Below are 15,945 nucleotides of genomic sequence, written 5' to 3' on the forward strand. Positions count from 1 at the left end.
TCGCGAATCATATAAATCAGCAAAGAAGCCATGACGTAAATGTAAAAATGATATCTTACCTTTACTTGAAAACGAGGTCCATGCACCTCTCCTTGCGAAGGAACACCTCTGTCACTTTAGTGTAAAAGTCACTCGCCTGTTGCAGTTTGTAAAGTCTCTCTTTTTCAATTGAGATCAGGGCCAGTGATGACACTGACAGTAATGTCCATATTCACAAAATTAAAAAAGCAAGTTATCCTTATTGATTAGATCGTTTGAGCTAGGTAGCATAAACTATTCTGCCGGGCGAGAGAAAGTAGTGTGAAATGTTATGTGAACTTGAAAATGATAGCCAATCAGTAGCTCTTGAATCGGAATGAAAGACCTACTGATTGGCTGTAAGCATGCTTACCCTGGCCACATTAACCAGCGGGCTGAAGCATCTAAAAAAATTAAAAAGACATTTTCACGCATTCGAATGTACGGGAGGGAAAGCAGAGACAGGAGTGCTTATATGCAACGCAAAGCAGAGTAGGGAGTGCTTTCTCCTGCAGGTGGCGCTAAAAATGCAACGTCAAAATGAATGACTCCTGCTGCCCTGGGACCTAAAATACGACTCTTTTAATGAAAACAAACAAACGGTTTAAATGCACTTTTATTTTAATATTTTCTTTCCTTTCCTTTTTTCGTTGGGTAAGCACTGCTTACCCTGCTTATATGGACGGCACGTCCCTGAAGCACACAAAGCTTCGAATGACACTTCCTTTTCTAGTTACCCTTTGACATCAAAGAAAAGATCCCCCTTTACCCACAACGCAAGAATATATCCAGCTCAGTTTAACTGGCCTTCAGTAGGAAGCTCTCTCTGTCACACCGCCCACAACAAGTGTCCAGACAGACCTCTTTGAGACAGACACTCTCCCCTGACCCTGAGACTGTCCTGTAGGGGTGAGACTGGACAGCCTCGGCTTTAAGTGTCCCGATCTGACCTTGAACCGGACCACCGTGGGGTTCTGGTTGCTTTCAACACAAGGCGTGTCCAGATGGACCTGTCATCACATGCCACCTGAGAATGTGACACCCACTCAACAACTGCAGACCACCACATACAAATATTCTGCCCCCCCACCACCACAACCCATCCAAGCATAGTCATAGTCTGGCCATTTGGAGATGTCTGGATTAAGCTACAGTACTTAAGATTCCTGGGTTTCTATCAGCGTTCTTAAGGTCCACTGGGGTTGATGCAATTAACCGATTGGTAGGTTCAAATGTATTTAACTTATTTCATTTCAACAACATGCTCAAATTTAATCTCTGATTTCCATAAACTCTCTTAAAACTAGTGGATCAGTCTATGTCAGTCAGTCCCCAGTACAATAATATAACAAGTGATGAGTTAAAAATAAAAATAAAATATGATCCTGGTACAGTATGAAACCTTGTTCTTCTAAGTGTACATTTTCGCAGTAAAACGATCTTCTATTCTCCTTTAAACGTCTGTAAACCTGATGTACAGTAACTGTTCCATTGATGAATGAGAACAGCTGTTACGTCATGTTTAAAGTCCTTGAGGCTTCAAATCGCCTCTGTTTGCTTTTCAAAAGACAAACAACACCACAGTGATACTGTACTTCACTGGTGGAACCTCACTTTGAGACTACCTTAAAAGTGAGCACTGCTGCTAACGCAAAATAGCTCCCATCAAGAGCCGAGGTCTGGGTGTACTAGAGATAAAAAAGAGCCGTTACGTAACGCAGTTTGACTTTTGCTTCGTCAACAAACGGCAGAGACACGAGAGAAGCAGTCCAGCCGCTCTGCATGGATCCCGACAAAATAGCTCCAAATATGGCCGGAAAGGCCCGCTCCAGAGCAGCGGCTCAGCCTGCTAATTGAGAGGACCCTCTCTCTCTTCCATAAACAGCTTCCTCGCTGGCTGGGAGCCGAGGGGTCTACGCATTCCTCACTAGAGCTAGTGGATGTGACACAGTGACACCAGTTTTAAACAACTGCAACTTAAAAGGAAATGTATGCGACTGTTTCCTCATGTGTTTCAGGGGTTTTAACGACAGACAAGTTGAGTCATCGTAGAGTGAGATATACACATTTGACGGGATACTGATTGAACTAACACACCTGTAGCCTACTGGACCGTTCAAATTGCAATGTTAATACTATAAAGCTGGATTACATTGAGAGCAAAAACTAAATCGAAACTCTAACTATCCTCTGTGAATGTGTGTAATGGGTGAGGAAAAACAGAGACACTTTGAGAAGTGGAGAAGTGGAGTGAGGTGTCCCTCACTTTTAGACAGGGAGAAAACCCAGCGTGTGTATTGGCCAGGGAAGGGAAGGGTTGGTGCTTCAGGGCCTGGAGGGTAGTTGATGCTGCTAGCGTGGCCATGATAAGCCCTGACAGTAATGAAGTGTGACGATGATCAGACGTCCAGGACACAGAGAGGGGCCTGGCATGTGTGGAGGTCCAGGGGAGGGCGCTGACTCAAACCACACGGACAGAATGTCTCACATGGACATTTTTAGAGAGCCAGGGTTAGGCCCAGAATGACAGCTAGCTTCTTAGAGCCAGTGTAATAAGAATGCCACTAAGCTGACGATTCCTACCAAGGACGATACTCTGTACAGCTCCCTCAGAAAGGACTTGAAGGCTATACCTCCAAGATGGCTAGCTACAAGCACAAGCACAGAGAGGGAGAGAGGCTAAATGTTGCAGTGAATATTCAGGGAGAGGCTTAACACTTCTTCTGAGAATGTTTTGGAAAGGTTATTCCAGAGAGGCACCTGAAATAACTTTTCAAAGTTTCAACTCAAACAAAAAATGAAAGTGGAACTTTAAGATAAATATATAGAGATAAGGATATAAAGTGAATCCTTCACATGCCATACACCATGGGTCACCAACAGGCGGCCCGCGGGCCGAATGTGGCCCACCAAAGCTTCCCATCGGGCCCGTGGAATATTTATGTTTTTAAAATATTAATGAATTCAGAAAATATGAGGACGGAAATACCGTTTAGAACATATAGGGCGCGTTCGTAAATTCGGCGATGCGCACACTGGATTCAACGTCGTCATGGAACCAAGTAATTTGATTGGACTAGAGGCAGTCACGTGGACGCTCTGACTCTCAGAGCGAATTTACAAACGCGGCCATAGCATATAGTTCTTCCAATGCAGGACGATTCAGACCTAACTCATTCACAAAGCTGCAACCTTGCATCTAAATAGCAGTAGCAAAGCTGAAACTAATTCCCATCTTTTAAATGGAATGCGGCAGACGTAGCGCCTATTCGCATGCAAAAATGAGGGGACACTCATAGATCTCATTTAACATTTCGTGTTTTTTTTTCTCCACATGCTCTTGTTTAACATTTCGTGTTATAGCCTATTTTTTCACATGCACATTGTAGTGACTTAAATAACAACTAAGGGCGGCTACACACTAGACGACTTTTCAAGTTGTAACATCGCTGAGCCTGTCACACTAAACGAGCGTCGGAGACGGCGCGTCCCCGGGTTTGCAACGACGGGTGGATTTAAAATCGTCTAGTGTGTAGCCGCCTTAACTTCTCAGTCAAAACATTTATGAGGTAAATGGCTTGTAGAACCCAGACAGCCGGGAGAGATGCACTAGTTGCCCTCTCGTTCAGATAACGTTCTGCTAATAATTCCACTGACATATTAATTTTAATTAATTAAATTTTTATTTTGCCATTTAGCAGACGCTTTTAATCCAAAGCGACTTACAATTACGAATTACAGGGACATTCCCCCTGGAGTAACTGAGGGCTTACTCAAGGGCACACTAGTAGTGGTGTGGTTTCAGGCGGGATTTGAACTCACAACCTTCCGATCACAAGTCCAACTCACTATCCACTAGACCACCACTACCCATATCCATATCCAGCTTTTAAGCTTGCAATTTTTCTGCGACGGGTCTCAGGGTATGACTTCTCAGGGTATGATTCTCTGAAAGCTGCATGCCTTGTATAATTGTAACGGCGAAGATTGTATCGTTTTTCAACAGCTACCGTTTCAGTGCAGATGAGGCATACAGGTTTTGCTTTACTAAATGTTGGCAAGATGAATGCGTACTTGTCAGTCCATTCCTCATTAAAGCTGCGGTTTTCCACATGAATTTTACGCTTCAGGTTGTTTGAGAGTGACATTTTGCATGATTAATAACTGAAAATTATTACAATGTGTAATAACAAAGTGAAGCCAAAATATCTTCATCGCCCCCTGGTGGCTGGCTGCAGTATAGGTGTCAGGAGTCTGTTAACACTGATAATAAGCCATTAATAACATACATTTTGAAAGAAAGTGAAAATATTAAACAATAATATGCTAATTATGCCTAAATAAATATAAGTCCGGCCCCCACAGTGTATGCTTCGAAAAATTCTGGCCCTTGGACAAATGTAGTTGGTGACCCCTGCCATACACCATAATGTAATGCGTTATAGACCGATATTATGCCAGGCATTTGACAGTGACCTGTATATTGATTCTAGGCTGTGAGGACCAAAGAGGCTTCAATGAACGTCAAGGAAGCCATTAATAGGCTGAAACATCGGAAACATACCAACCAAAACCAAAACCATAGGAATGCCAAAATCAGTTTGGAACATTTACAAAATGGTGAGCTCAGCGATGCTCACTAAAATGTAGAAAAAACTCTAAAACAACTTTCCCACAGATCAGCAACAGTCTCCAGGAGGCAGGTGTGAATGTGTCAGAGACCACCATCCCCAGAATAGAGATGAGTAGTATCGGGTACCAGAGTGACGGCAAGTGGAAAGTTTCGAGAACAAGGGTCTGCCCATGGTTTACATCATCCTACCTCATCTGTGAAACATCTTGGAGGTGGTGTTATGGCTTGGGCATGTGTAACTGCCACTACAACTGGCTAACTGATGATGTAGTCAGCGTACAGTGTACAGAAACATGTTGTCTGCTTGAGTGCCAGCAAATGCAGACAAATCCACTGGATGGTGCTTCATCGACAATGGCTCAAAACAAACTGCCATAGCAGCTAGGGAGGTTTTCAGGGCCAAAAAGTGAAAAAAAAGGAAAGGTCTTGACTGGAAATGTCAATCTTCACATTTAAATCCAATTGAACATTCATTTCATTTCCTGATAAGGTTTTAGGGAAAAAATACCTCAGAACAAACAACAACTGAAGATGGCTGCAGTACAGGCCTGGCAGAGCATCACCATGGTTACAGTACAGGCCTGGCAGAGCATCACCATGGTTACAGTACAGGAGGCCTGGCAGAGCATCACCATGGTTACAGTACAGGCCTGGCAGAGCATCACCATGGTTACAGTACAGGCCTGGCAGAGCATCGCCATGGTTACAGTACAGGCCTGGCAGAGCGTCACCATGGTTACAGTACAGGCCTGGCAGAGCATCACCAGAGAAGATACCCAGTGTCTGGTGAGGTCGATGGGTCACAGACTTCAGGCAAATGATTGTCAACCAAATACTTAACATGAGTACTTCATTTTCACATTATATTAATCTGTCCTATTACTTTTGTTGCCCTGAAATAGGGGGATTATGTATAAAAAAAAGTGTTGTCATTTTCTAAATGGTGAAACCATTATGTACTCAAATACCATCAAATAAAAACTTAAACCTCATACTAACTGTATACGCCAAACAATGTGGATTATAGCCTACAGTAAAAAAAAAAGAAGAACAAATTCCCATCCACACAGAAGAAGAGCCTACCCAAAGTGGAGACATGAATTCCTATTGGCTCTAGACACTCTAGACACTAGGGACCACTTACGTACATGTTAAGGCCATTGTCAAGTTATTTTCGGAGAGAGTGATGACAGTCTCACCTTTTCACTGGGATGTTTTAACCCAGACATGGAACGCAGGTTTAGAGGAGTATGTTACCTATTTTAAAACGCCCTTGTCTCCATCTGCGTATTTTAAGAGGGCTACCCCGTTCCCCACCCCACAAAGGCATCAAAGGACAGATTACCTGACTAAATGGTAAACAGACTGATTTATATAGCGTCTTATTCCAAAGCGCTTTACTACGGCCTCTCATTCACCCATTCACACACACATTCACACCCCAATGGTGAGGTAGGCAAGCTACCATGCAAGGCGCCGGACCCACTCATTGAGGTTCAGTGTCTTGCCCAAGGACACCTTGACATGTGGACAGCTGGGGTTCGAACCGCCGATCTGCCAACCTTGTGATCATTAGATGCCGGCTCTACCTCCTGTGCCACAACCGTCCCATATTACCATACAGACTATACAAGACATCTTATTTTTATTGGTGCTCAGCGGGCACACTTTGTCAAACTACTGGAGGTTGACTTTTAACATTTTCATTGTATATTCTGCATTGCTTGCATAATGTAGAGTGAGGTATATAATGCCCAAGACAGGATGTTATCGTCAAAACAAGAATTGTTTTGTTTCTGCTGTTTTTCCATTACTTGCAGCAGTGGCTTGCGAGGGGTTGACAAAGAAAATCTATCGCCAAACCATTAATTCTCTATTCACTTTCTTGTTTACTCGCGTCCATTGGAAGGGGGTCCTTTGTGCACACAGACCTTGAAAAGCCAAAGCATAATTCTTCTAACAACACGATCCACTTCGGCCAATGGGAGCAGATGGAGAAAGGGGGAGGTGGGAGAATGTTGCTAGGCAACATGCAGTAACATTAACGCAGAATGGAAACAGAAACCTGGTGTCTCTCGCTGAAACATCCGGCTTCCCTAGAAACCATTGGTTATTTAGAATAAGACAATAATACTGTTTTCAGATGCAGTGTCTGCTGGACTATCTGTATTCATAACACACCGTATGCAAATAGTGGATCTTATCAAAGATCAGTATGATAAATGTGGAACGATATTCTGCCATATTTGGAACATTTACAGAGAAGTCTAACACATTAACTAACTCTGGCTTTCACCGTAATGTTTTCCATCTGCATTCACACACTGTATGCCAGTATGGAAATTAGATTAATACACTTTACAATTTCAACATGAGATGAACACCATGCACATCTTATGTATCTATTAGCCAATAGAAAGACTGTTGAAAACAGATCATCTCTCACAGCACTTGCGCCCAGCGCTTTGCACACCACACATTTCTAATTCAGAGTACTGTAGCCGCGTGATTCAATGATATCAAATAATAATAACAAATACTTCACTCAGTGAATTCAGTACTAGGCCTACTAAGGCCAGGTTTGTTATGGTTATTCCAGGCTCTGTGTGCAATAGCCTGCGGACGAGGTTACCATTATACATTTCCTCCAGTAGCATTTTGTTTGGAGTTCAGTTGGTTTATCTGCTGTTTTAAGGTGTTTAAGGGGGCTAATAGAGTTAAACATTTTACAATTGCCCCCCAGTCTCCCCAAGATCCACTTTAACCAACATACAAGGATATTAAATCATCATATAACGTCCCTATAGGGATGTGTGACAAATCACATTCAATCATGTTTCTCCCGGTGGATATCCGAGGAATTCACGTAACACGATTCTAAACAGGGTTTATAAAATATTAACCACTCAACACAAATAATTCATCACAAGGCTGGGAAGACAGCGTCCAAATGGCCAGACATAGACAATTTATACAAAAATAACAATTTAGTAGGCCTACAGTGTAACCCTATGGGTTGGCATTCATGACGTTAGAATTATACGGTTCTATCTCCATTTTTGGTCAAAATTGAGTTTTTTTTTTTTACATAATCTGATCCATTAGGTGTTTATTAATGCCTGTGTGGTGTTATTTTTAAAATGTTGACATTTTTGAGTTAGTAATTCATAAAATACAAAGGTTCCATCTCACAAAACATAATGGAATGTAAAAACTTTGACGCTCAATATCTCTGAACTGCCCTAAACGGAGATAGAACCTTATCATTCTAAGCTCACGCATTGGCATGCCATTTCCGCCTTTGCCATTGGACACATTTGAGGCATTGGACATTGTGGCTGAGTAGCACAATGTCCAAACCCAGTGCTGAGTATTAGGCTACCCCTCCTCCTAGAATACAGGATCTACAAGTTCACCAGAGTTAGTCAGTGGCATGCCTTCTGTGTTTGTCAGACTGCTGGTTCACATGGTGGGTAAATGTTGACATAAAAAACGGTTGTGTTCACAGTTCATGTTCATGTGTTACAGTCATGTAAACGACACGCTGATGTTGGCCATGCACTCCATCCTGAGACTGGCACACAGAGGTCATCTGTGTGGCCTCCGTGTTCACATGTCACATGCACTCAATCAGGAAGCCTCATGTCTACTGTATTTGTCCAACTGGAACACTGAGGTAAACATTCTGGAACACTGAGGTAACCATTCATTGTGTACATAACCAGAGTACCTATGGTACTATTAACTTGCTTACCTATCCATGCAAAACTTCTGGATTGCTTTTGATTAGTAGCCTAATCAATAACTTGTTCTGAAAATGTTCTGCTGATGTGAATTGAACATTGCTTGTTTGATTGCGTGGTTTAGGGTCTCATTTTGTATGGAAAGTGTATGCATTTTATGCAGGCTTTGTGCATGTGCATACATGTGTGGACTTTGTACAATACACAAGCAAGAGCGGAGGGTGGGCATCTGGGCCGCACAGATTATCTCTTACATGGACTATATCAGTTCACATGGTTATTGATATGCAAACATGAATAGCCATCATTTTATAATAGCTTCAAAACTTTTAATAATATATAATTATAAAATCTAAAATGTTTTTATTTTATTTTATTTATTTTTATTCAAGCTCAAGTCGGTTATCATCTATACATTATGCCGCATAATGTGCATTCAATTAGTCAACAAGACCGATATCATCGAAACATCGATGACAAAATGCCTCACATCACAATTGAATTGACGGGTGTGAAACACATTGCGCACTTATTCAAGAGAATGTTGGAAACAGCATGTTATGATAATTAGACGTCAGATAAGAGTTTGATTCTTAAATTCCCCCAATTTGTGATAGTCCACTCGTCTTCTGTCGTCTAAACAATTATGTGCGGCACAAGCAATGATGTTTAGCGGTCGTCTGGTTGCAGAATTTGTCTTACTGCATCAATGCAGGCAAAATAAGCCTCAATTCAAGATTCAATCCAATACAGCTCGTCCCACAACATGAAACATATGGGAGAAAACATATAAACATGGCCATAATAGGCTACAAATTAGCTGCTTACATTCTCATACTAACCTATATCATGCGCTAAATTACAGTGAATATGTTGAATGAGAGACATTGACATGGACAACGGTAACCTACCTTTGAAGAGTGGCAATCCAGTGTTCCTGGTCGGTATAGCCCTCACACTGAGGTCTGAGGTTCTGAGCTGATATTACAGGCTGCGTTCGTAAATTCCCTCTGGAATCTGATCAGCGCTGATGGAATGCCTCTTGTCCAATCAAATTACGGAGTCCCGTTATGACGTAAAACCCAGTGTGCGCTCCGGCGCTCTCGGAGAGAGTTTACGAACGCACCCACAGTCAGAAGCATACGCACGCAGCTCACACACCCACCAGGCTCGTCTGGACGACCAACCCTGCCATGTTAGTACATAAATGAATACATACATAATTGCCGCTCTACACATGCATACATCGTGTATACATGTGTAAGGGAATATCATGAATAAAACCATGTTATTTATTTTGCGTATTCATTCGTCTAGTTGTCTAATCTGTATGTGTCATTTATTTATGTATTTCTTTGAATGTCACAGTGCAGTCCGGGTTGCCAGATGGGGTGTGTTCCCGCCGAATGGGCTACTTTAGTTTAGGTTGGACTGGATAAATAGCATTTAGTCGGTATCAAAATGTCAGTGCTTGAAAGTAGCTACATGTGGCGGAATCAGGCTGTTTGAAGGGCAGGGGCGAAAAGAAAAAAAGGGCACCTACTGCACAACATGGGACCCCATCAGCGAGCAAAAAGCTATGATGCGTCATGTATGGTGAAATAGTCCTCATCCTTGATTAATATTAACATTATGTAGTCTAGGCCAGGGGAGATTGTAGGAGATCCGGGGCTTAGCCCAGATGGGTAATGAAATGCACACAGCGCGACTGAAAAATTGGCACTTTATTTTGCTGCGACACCACAACCTTCAACTAACCACCGTATAGGGGACAAAAGACAGACTAGCGATGTGTCATTGATTTTCAACAACGCAGAAATGTAATTCACCGAGATCAGATCCCGATATGAGGACCAAAGCATTAGAACGTGTCACATTTCACATCCAAGATGAGCCACAGACTGGAAAAAACATACCTTTGGAAGGAGACAGCTTCAGGTAGGGTTGCCCCCTTTCAGTCAGAGAAATAAGGGACACCTCTCGCAGTAGGGGCCCCGCTCCTCGGGACCACGACCACCACGGGCACAAGGGCGGGGTGGGGGCGCCAGTGCTAGTAAATCATAAGTTAAACATCGTTTCAATAAAGCCTTAAGGGCTGCCAAGTTTCACCAAAAGTTTGGAGTGAGATTTTTTGGCAGTGGAGCGACCCAAAACTGTGCACGTTTTGGCAGCAGTCTCTCCACCCAATTATTTGTGCTAGTTTCCTGCAATTTTACATGATGTTCACAATAAACCAGCACAAGAAATGAAAATAATTGGAACATTTGATAAAACAAGACAAATTCAGACAATATATCATATTTATGTAAGTCTTAATAAACAAATAGGCTACAGTAGCCTACAGAGTCTAAAAGAAAATTGGGCCCCATCAACAGGACTCAGCCCCTTGGTCAGCAGCAGAAAGACCCTTGGTCATCATCTTATATACAGTGCATTGCTCATAGATGGCTATCATGTTATACAGGACATACCAGGGTTTTTCCTGGGTCTGAATGAGACCTTCGGGACTGATGTTGTGTGCGCACAGCGCAGCGTTTTTTGGGGGGAGGGACCCCCAATTGTTGTATTTGTATTGTACATTGTAATAAATAATAATAATAATAATAATAATAATAATAACAAATACAACAATTGGGGGTCCCTCAAAAAATCATATTATTAATGTACCTGGTTATGTTACAGTAGAGAAACAAAAAACAGTTACCAAAACTGTAAAGTTGCCTATCAGTAGGCCTATCATCTCACCCAAATTAAGTGAGTAGGCCTATTTAAGAAACGGTATGCCATAGTGTCTTTGAGATAAAGGATACAATCCGTTTTCACACTTGTGTTGAATAACAGAAGATTAATGGAGGGGGGAAAACATGAGTGTGAGGACGGAGGATGATGAGCAAGTCCCATCATGGATTTTATCTGGAATTTCACTGCCAATCTCTCCTCCATCACCCCGAAAAAGAGAACAGAGGATGAAACAACTTGCGATTTGAAAGTACCAGGCTACCAGATACGTATGCACATATTTTGCTACAAGGGTTGCCAGACGGAATTGACAATTTCCAGCCCAACCAGTCTAAAAGCTGCCGAATCCACCCGTCCAGTGTGACCAAACGTAGCCCAATCTGGCAACATTGCTTGCTACGTTCGACTAAACATGCAGCTCGCGTGAACACAGGTTCTTCCAGCAGCGCGCGCCTCCCGCTTCGATTGCAGACTCAAGTAAACGCGCGTGCAGAAAGATGCCACGAAACTCGTGTCCGGTAGCTTTATATTAAAGGAATAGGCTTGTTGCATTAACGTCGCGCTGCGGAACTTCCGGGTGCGTCTATTGGCATAAGAACTTCCGGTGTAGCCGGATGTTGACATCCTAGTCATTAGTTAGCCGTCATATTACATTACTTATTAGCGGTCATGAGTGGAACAATTCAAAAACGTGGGTTCACGTACCAACGACGTGAATCAGGCTCCACTGACCACTGTTGTGTGCCACAATGTGTGAATTCGGCTGCTATAATTCGCACTTAAGTTTTCATTCCTTCCCAAGCAACTCTGAGGCAAATGCTAAGTGGCTAGCGAAGATTCGGCGGGACGCATTTCGTGTCACCAAGAACAGCAAAGTGTGCAGTCAGCATTTTGAACCAGGTGATTTCGCTGTGCCAGCTGCAGGTGGGTTAAGGAGGCTGAAGAAAGGAGCCGTCCCCTGTCTCTTTAAAGGGAACCAGTTCGGCAAATCAGCACCCAGGCTAGGTGTGTGGGAGCGATTTGTTGTAACCAGGAACTCACACACCTGACTTAACTAATCAAGGGCTTTTCTGATGGTTTGGTTGGTTCAGTCATTAAATCAGGTGTGTGAGTTCCTGGTCAGGAACTAAATCCAGTCCAGATTTAACACCTGATTTAATGACTGAACAAAAATCTTCTAGTCCCGAGGACTGGAGTTAAGAAAGAGGTCCCGAGGTCTAGAGGTGATTTACAATAAAAATATATATTTTTTAACTCACTCATGTCTCCTGGTGGTTCATATCATGTATACCATGGCCTTCATTTACATGTAAACTTCTTTACAATACTATAATTTTATCTTTACAGAAAGTAAACTACCACTTGCATGTACCCACCAGAATAGTTAGGCTATAGCCAATCAGGACCAAGTACCATGGTATAATTACAAATTCACTTTAATACATTTAAAATACAGTGGTGATCCTCTTACTTTTTACAATGACAAACCATCTGGTGGAGTCAGGTTACCATTTCACCTGAGCATTCCTTGGGACTAACAAATCTCCTAAACTGGCACTTTCATTCATTGTAAAAAAAACAAATAGGGGATCCATACTGCACTACTACCATGCTACTTACCAAGGGCTCTGTGGAAGCCCTTTTTTTTTTAACAATGAACAGAATATGTGTCGGATTTATATTTCAGAACTTACCTCACGCCATCAGCCATCGTCCTCTGTTTTGGTTTAGGCCTCGTAGACAAGACAACCATTTTGTCTACTGGGCCTGGCTTCACACCCTATTTAATTGAAAGACATTTGTTTAGATATTGATGTCATGTGTGCTTATGTAGGCCTTCATATGTTTTTCCCCCCAAACTACTTACCATTGTTCTTGGCTTGTGCCAACGCTGCTCGCTCTCTGTGCAGCTCAGGACAGGCGGGACCACTGGAGTCTTCAGCTGCGAGTAATGTACAGACTGATACAACAGAGCAACGGTGTGGTTACATAATGTTGTACCAGCGACACAGGAGCACTGTGTATGTATGAGCTCCACAGGGCATGAGTCCTTCAATATAACCTGAAATAGTAAGGAAAGAGGTGACATTAAAAATGTGTTCATACTTTATTAAATGGTAGTAGAATTGTCAGTCTTCATTTACTGATTCATGATTTAAAAAGAAGAATAAGTTGAGACAGACCTTACATGGGTTCAAGGAAAACTCTAAATCTGAAGTAACATTTCAGCAGTACAGAACTCTGCACTGGATCTTTTACATTTTTGGTTCTGGAAACTGTCTCAACTGATTCATTTAAAGGAAGTATGAATATTGTGAATAGCAACAGATACAGTTAGGTGAGTGGAACATCTGAAATAGAACAGAAATTCTCTAACCATTTTCTGGGGATGCCAAGCTAAACATGCTGCACCTAACGTTCATTTCAAATCACTGACTGGTGTTTTGCCTAACATCCAACCTCTGGCAACATTGACTCCCCAGAACATGATTGAGAACTAGAGCTAGCTAGCTAGCTGTAAAAGCTAGATAACTGTGCATCCCCCTACTCTCAAATTGTGCGGTTTCTCATGCTTCCTCATGGACCTATAGCAGCTCGCCCTGACGCTGACCTCTCCTGTACTTGTATCTTTGTTTGATACTGAAAAAGAGACAGATAATAACGTTAATGTTAATCAAGAATGTAACGTTACTGATATTGTGTTTTGAATGTAGCTGGCTAGTACAAAGTAGCAAGGTGGTTGCAACACAGCCAGCTAAAAAGCTAACGTTAGTGCTAGCTAGCTAGTATTCTAACTAATGATGCCGTTACTCACCCTCATAGTTGTGGAGGTAGCTCGAAATATACATCTTGAATCCCTTTTCTTTTTTGCTAGAATGGGCTACAGAGGAAGCGCTAACGATTCGATGTACGTCATCGACCGTGATTTTTGGGAGATCCTGTAAACAGCAAGTGTAAAAAGCCATCTCTTTCTGTAACAACAAACCAGACCGGAAGTTCTTATGCCAGTAGTCGTACGCCGGAAGTCAAACGACGCCATCTTGTGCACCTAGGCTATTTCAAAAATAAAAGAATTGGCAGCTCTGTATGATATATTGGAGGAATCACGGAATGCGGGTGGATTGAAAATACGGAACAAACAGCGTCCCCAAAACGGGACGCATCTTTTAACTGTCAGATACGGAACGATTCCGTATTTTAAGGGACGGGTGGCAACCCTAGCTTCAGGCGGTATTCAGATCATGCTGCTCCAGAGTGTCTGAAAAAATTATGGCATAATCTGGAAATGTTACAATTTATTTTAAGTTAATACCGGACATCACTTTCTCCATTGTCCTTTGGAAGGTAGATGGTGCGTTAGACAAACCCTGCAGCATCATTTTGGCATTTTGGTAACTGCCAGTTAGCAAAAGGTGTAGTAAAAGCCCTCTTGGAACAATCTGAGGTCTCAAACACACATTAGTTAGCTTTTTGGCTTGCTAGGCAACTATGACACAATAATTATCTGACCTTTCTATCATTATTTCCTGGTTAGGTAACTTCTGGTTAGCTAGTTTCAGCAGACACAAGTCAGCTAGCTCTGACAGGAGCTATCGCTAATCAACTGGAGAGGTAAAAAAAAACTAACTAAGACCATTGAAAAACGTAGTTGATAATGCATGTTTATTTAGTTTTATACTATATATATATATTGCATATGAAATAGTACAATGTGATGAGCTGATAGCAATACATTATAAAGGACTTCTGCTCATAGTACATTATTAATTCCATTCATAATTTCGAGAGGAAAATCCTAAACACATGATCTGATCTGAGTAGCACCAAGAAAGTGTGTTAATGCAACAATACACCTGTAAGTGGATGTGTCATCTGTATTAGGCACATTAGAGCTCACAGTGAGAACATCACTGAATCGAATGATGGTTTCATGTAAGTGACCTGCAGAGCTTTGCACTGAAATAAACATCCAAGAATCAAACAACATATATCACGATCCACCTAATCTATATTCTCTCCAATTGGACAATATTAGTCCACTGCTGCCTGCAAACTGAAGTGAAATAAGAAAGCACAGTAAGATGAATGTGTATGGTATATAACAATAACAATGTGTAGAGTATATAACAATAACAATGTGTAGAGTATATAACAATAACAATGTGTAGAGTATATATCAATAACAATGTGTATGGTATATAACAATAACAATGTGTAGAGTATATATCAATAACAATGTGTATGGTATATAACAATAACAATGTGTATAGTATATAACAATAACAATGTGTATAGTATATAACATGTAGACAGCACCACCATCTGACAGGAAGATCACATTGCAAAGCAGTAAAGTAAATATTCAGTTATTAAATGTTTGCCAATACATGGCACTAATTAGAATTGCTTCATTGAAATGAGACATTAACAGACATAAAAAACAGATAGAATCAAGCCTCTGTGTTGCCAGATTGGGCGTATTCCCTCCCAGTTGGGCTACTTATGATCAGGCATGATTTTTAGACTGTGGTTAGGCTGGAAACCAATCCCATCTGGCAACACGGCTTGTTACCTGCGTCAAGGTGCTCTGTTCCTGTTCATGATCAAAGACCCCATGGTTCTCACCCGGGTTCTTGTCTGGAGTAGAAACCCCATAATGCTTTATTGACACCCAGTCGTGACGTTAGAATTATAAGGTTCTATCTCAATTTTTGGTCAAAATTGAGTTTTTTACATAATCTGATCCATTAGGTGTTTATTAATGCCTGTGTGGATTTTTTTTTGTTAGTAATTAATAAAATACAAAGGTTC

This window comes from Nansenia antarctica (genome assembly GCF_963989245.1).
Source record: "Nansenia antarctica genome assembly, chromosome: 1".
Lineage (NCBI taxonomy): Eukaryota > Metazoa > Chordata > Actinopteri > Argentiniformes > Microstomatidae > Nansenia > Nansenia antarctica.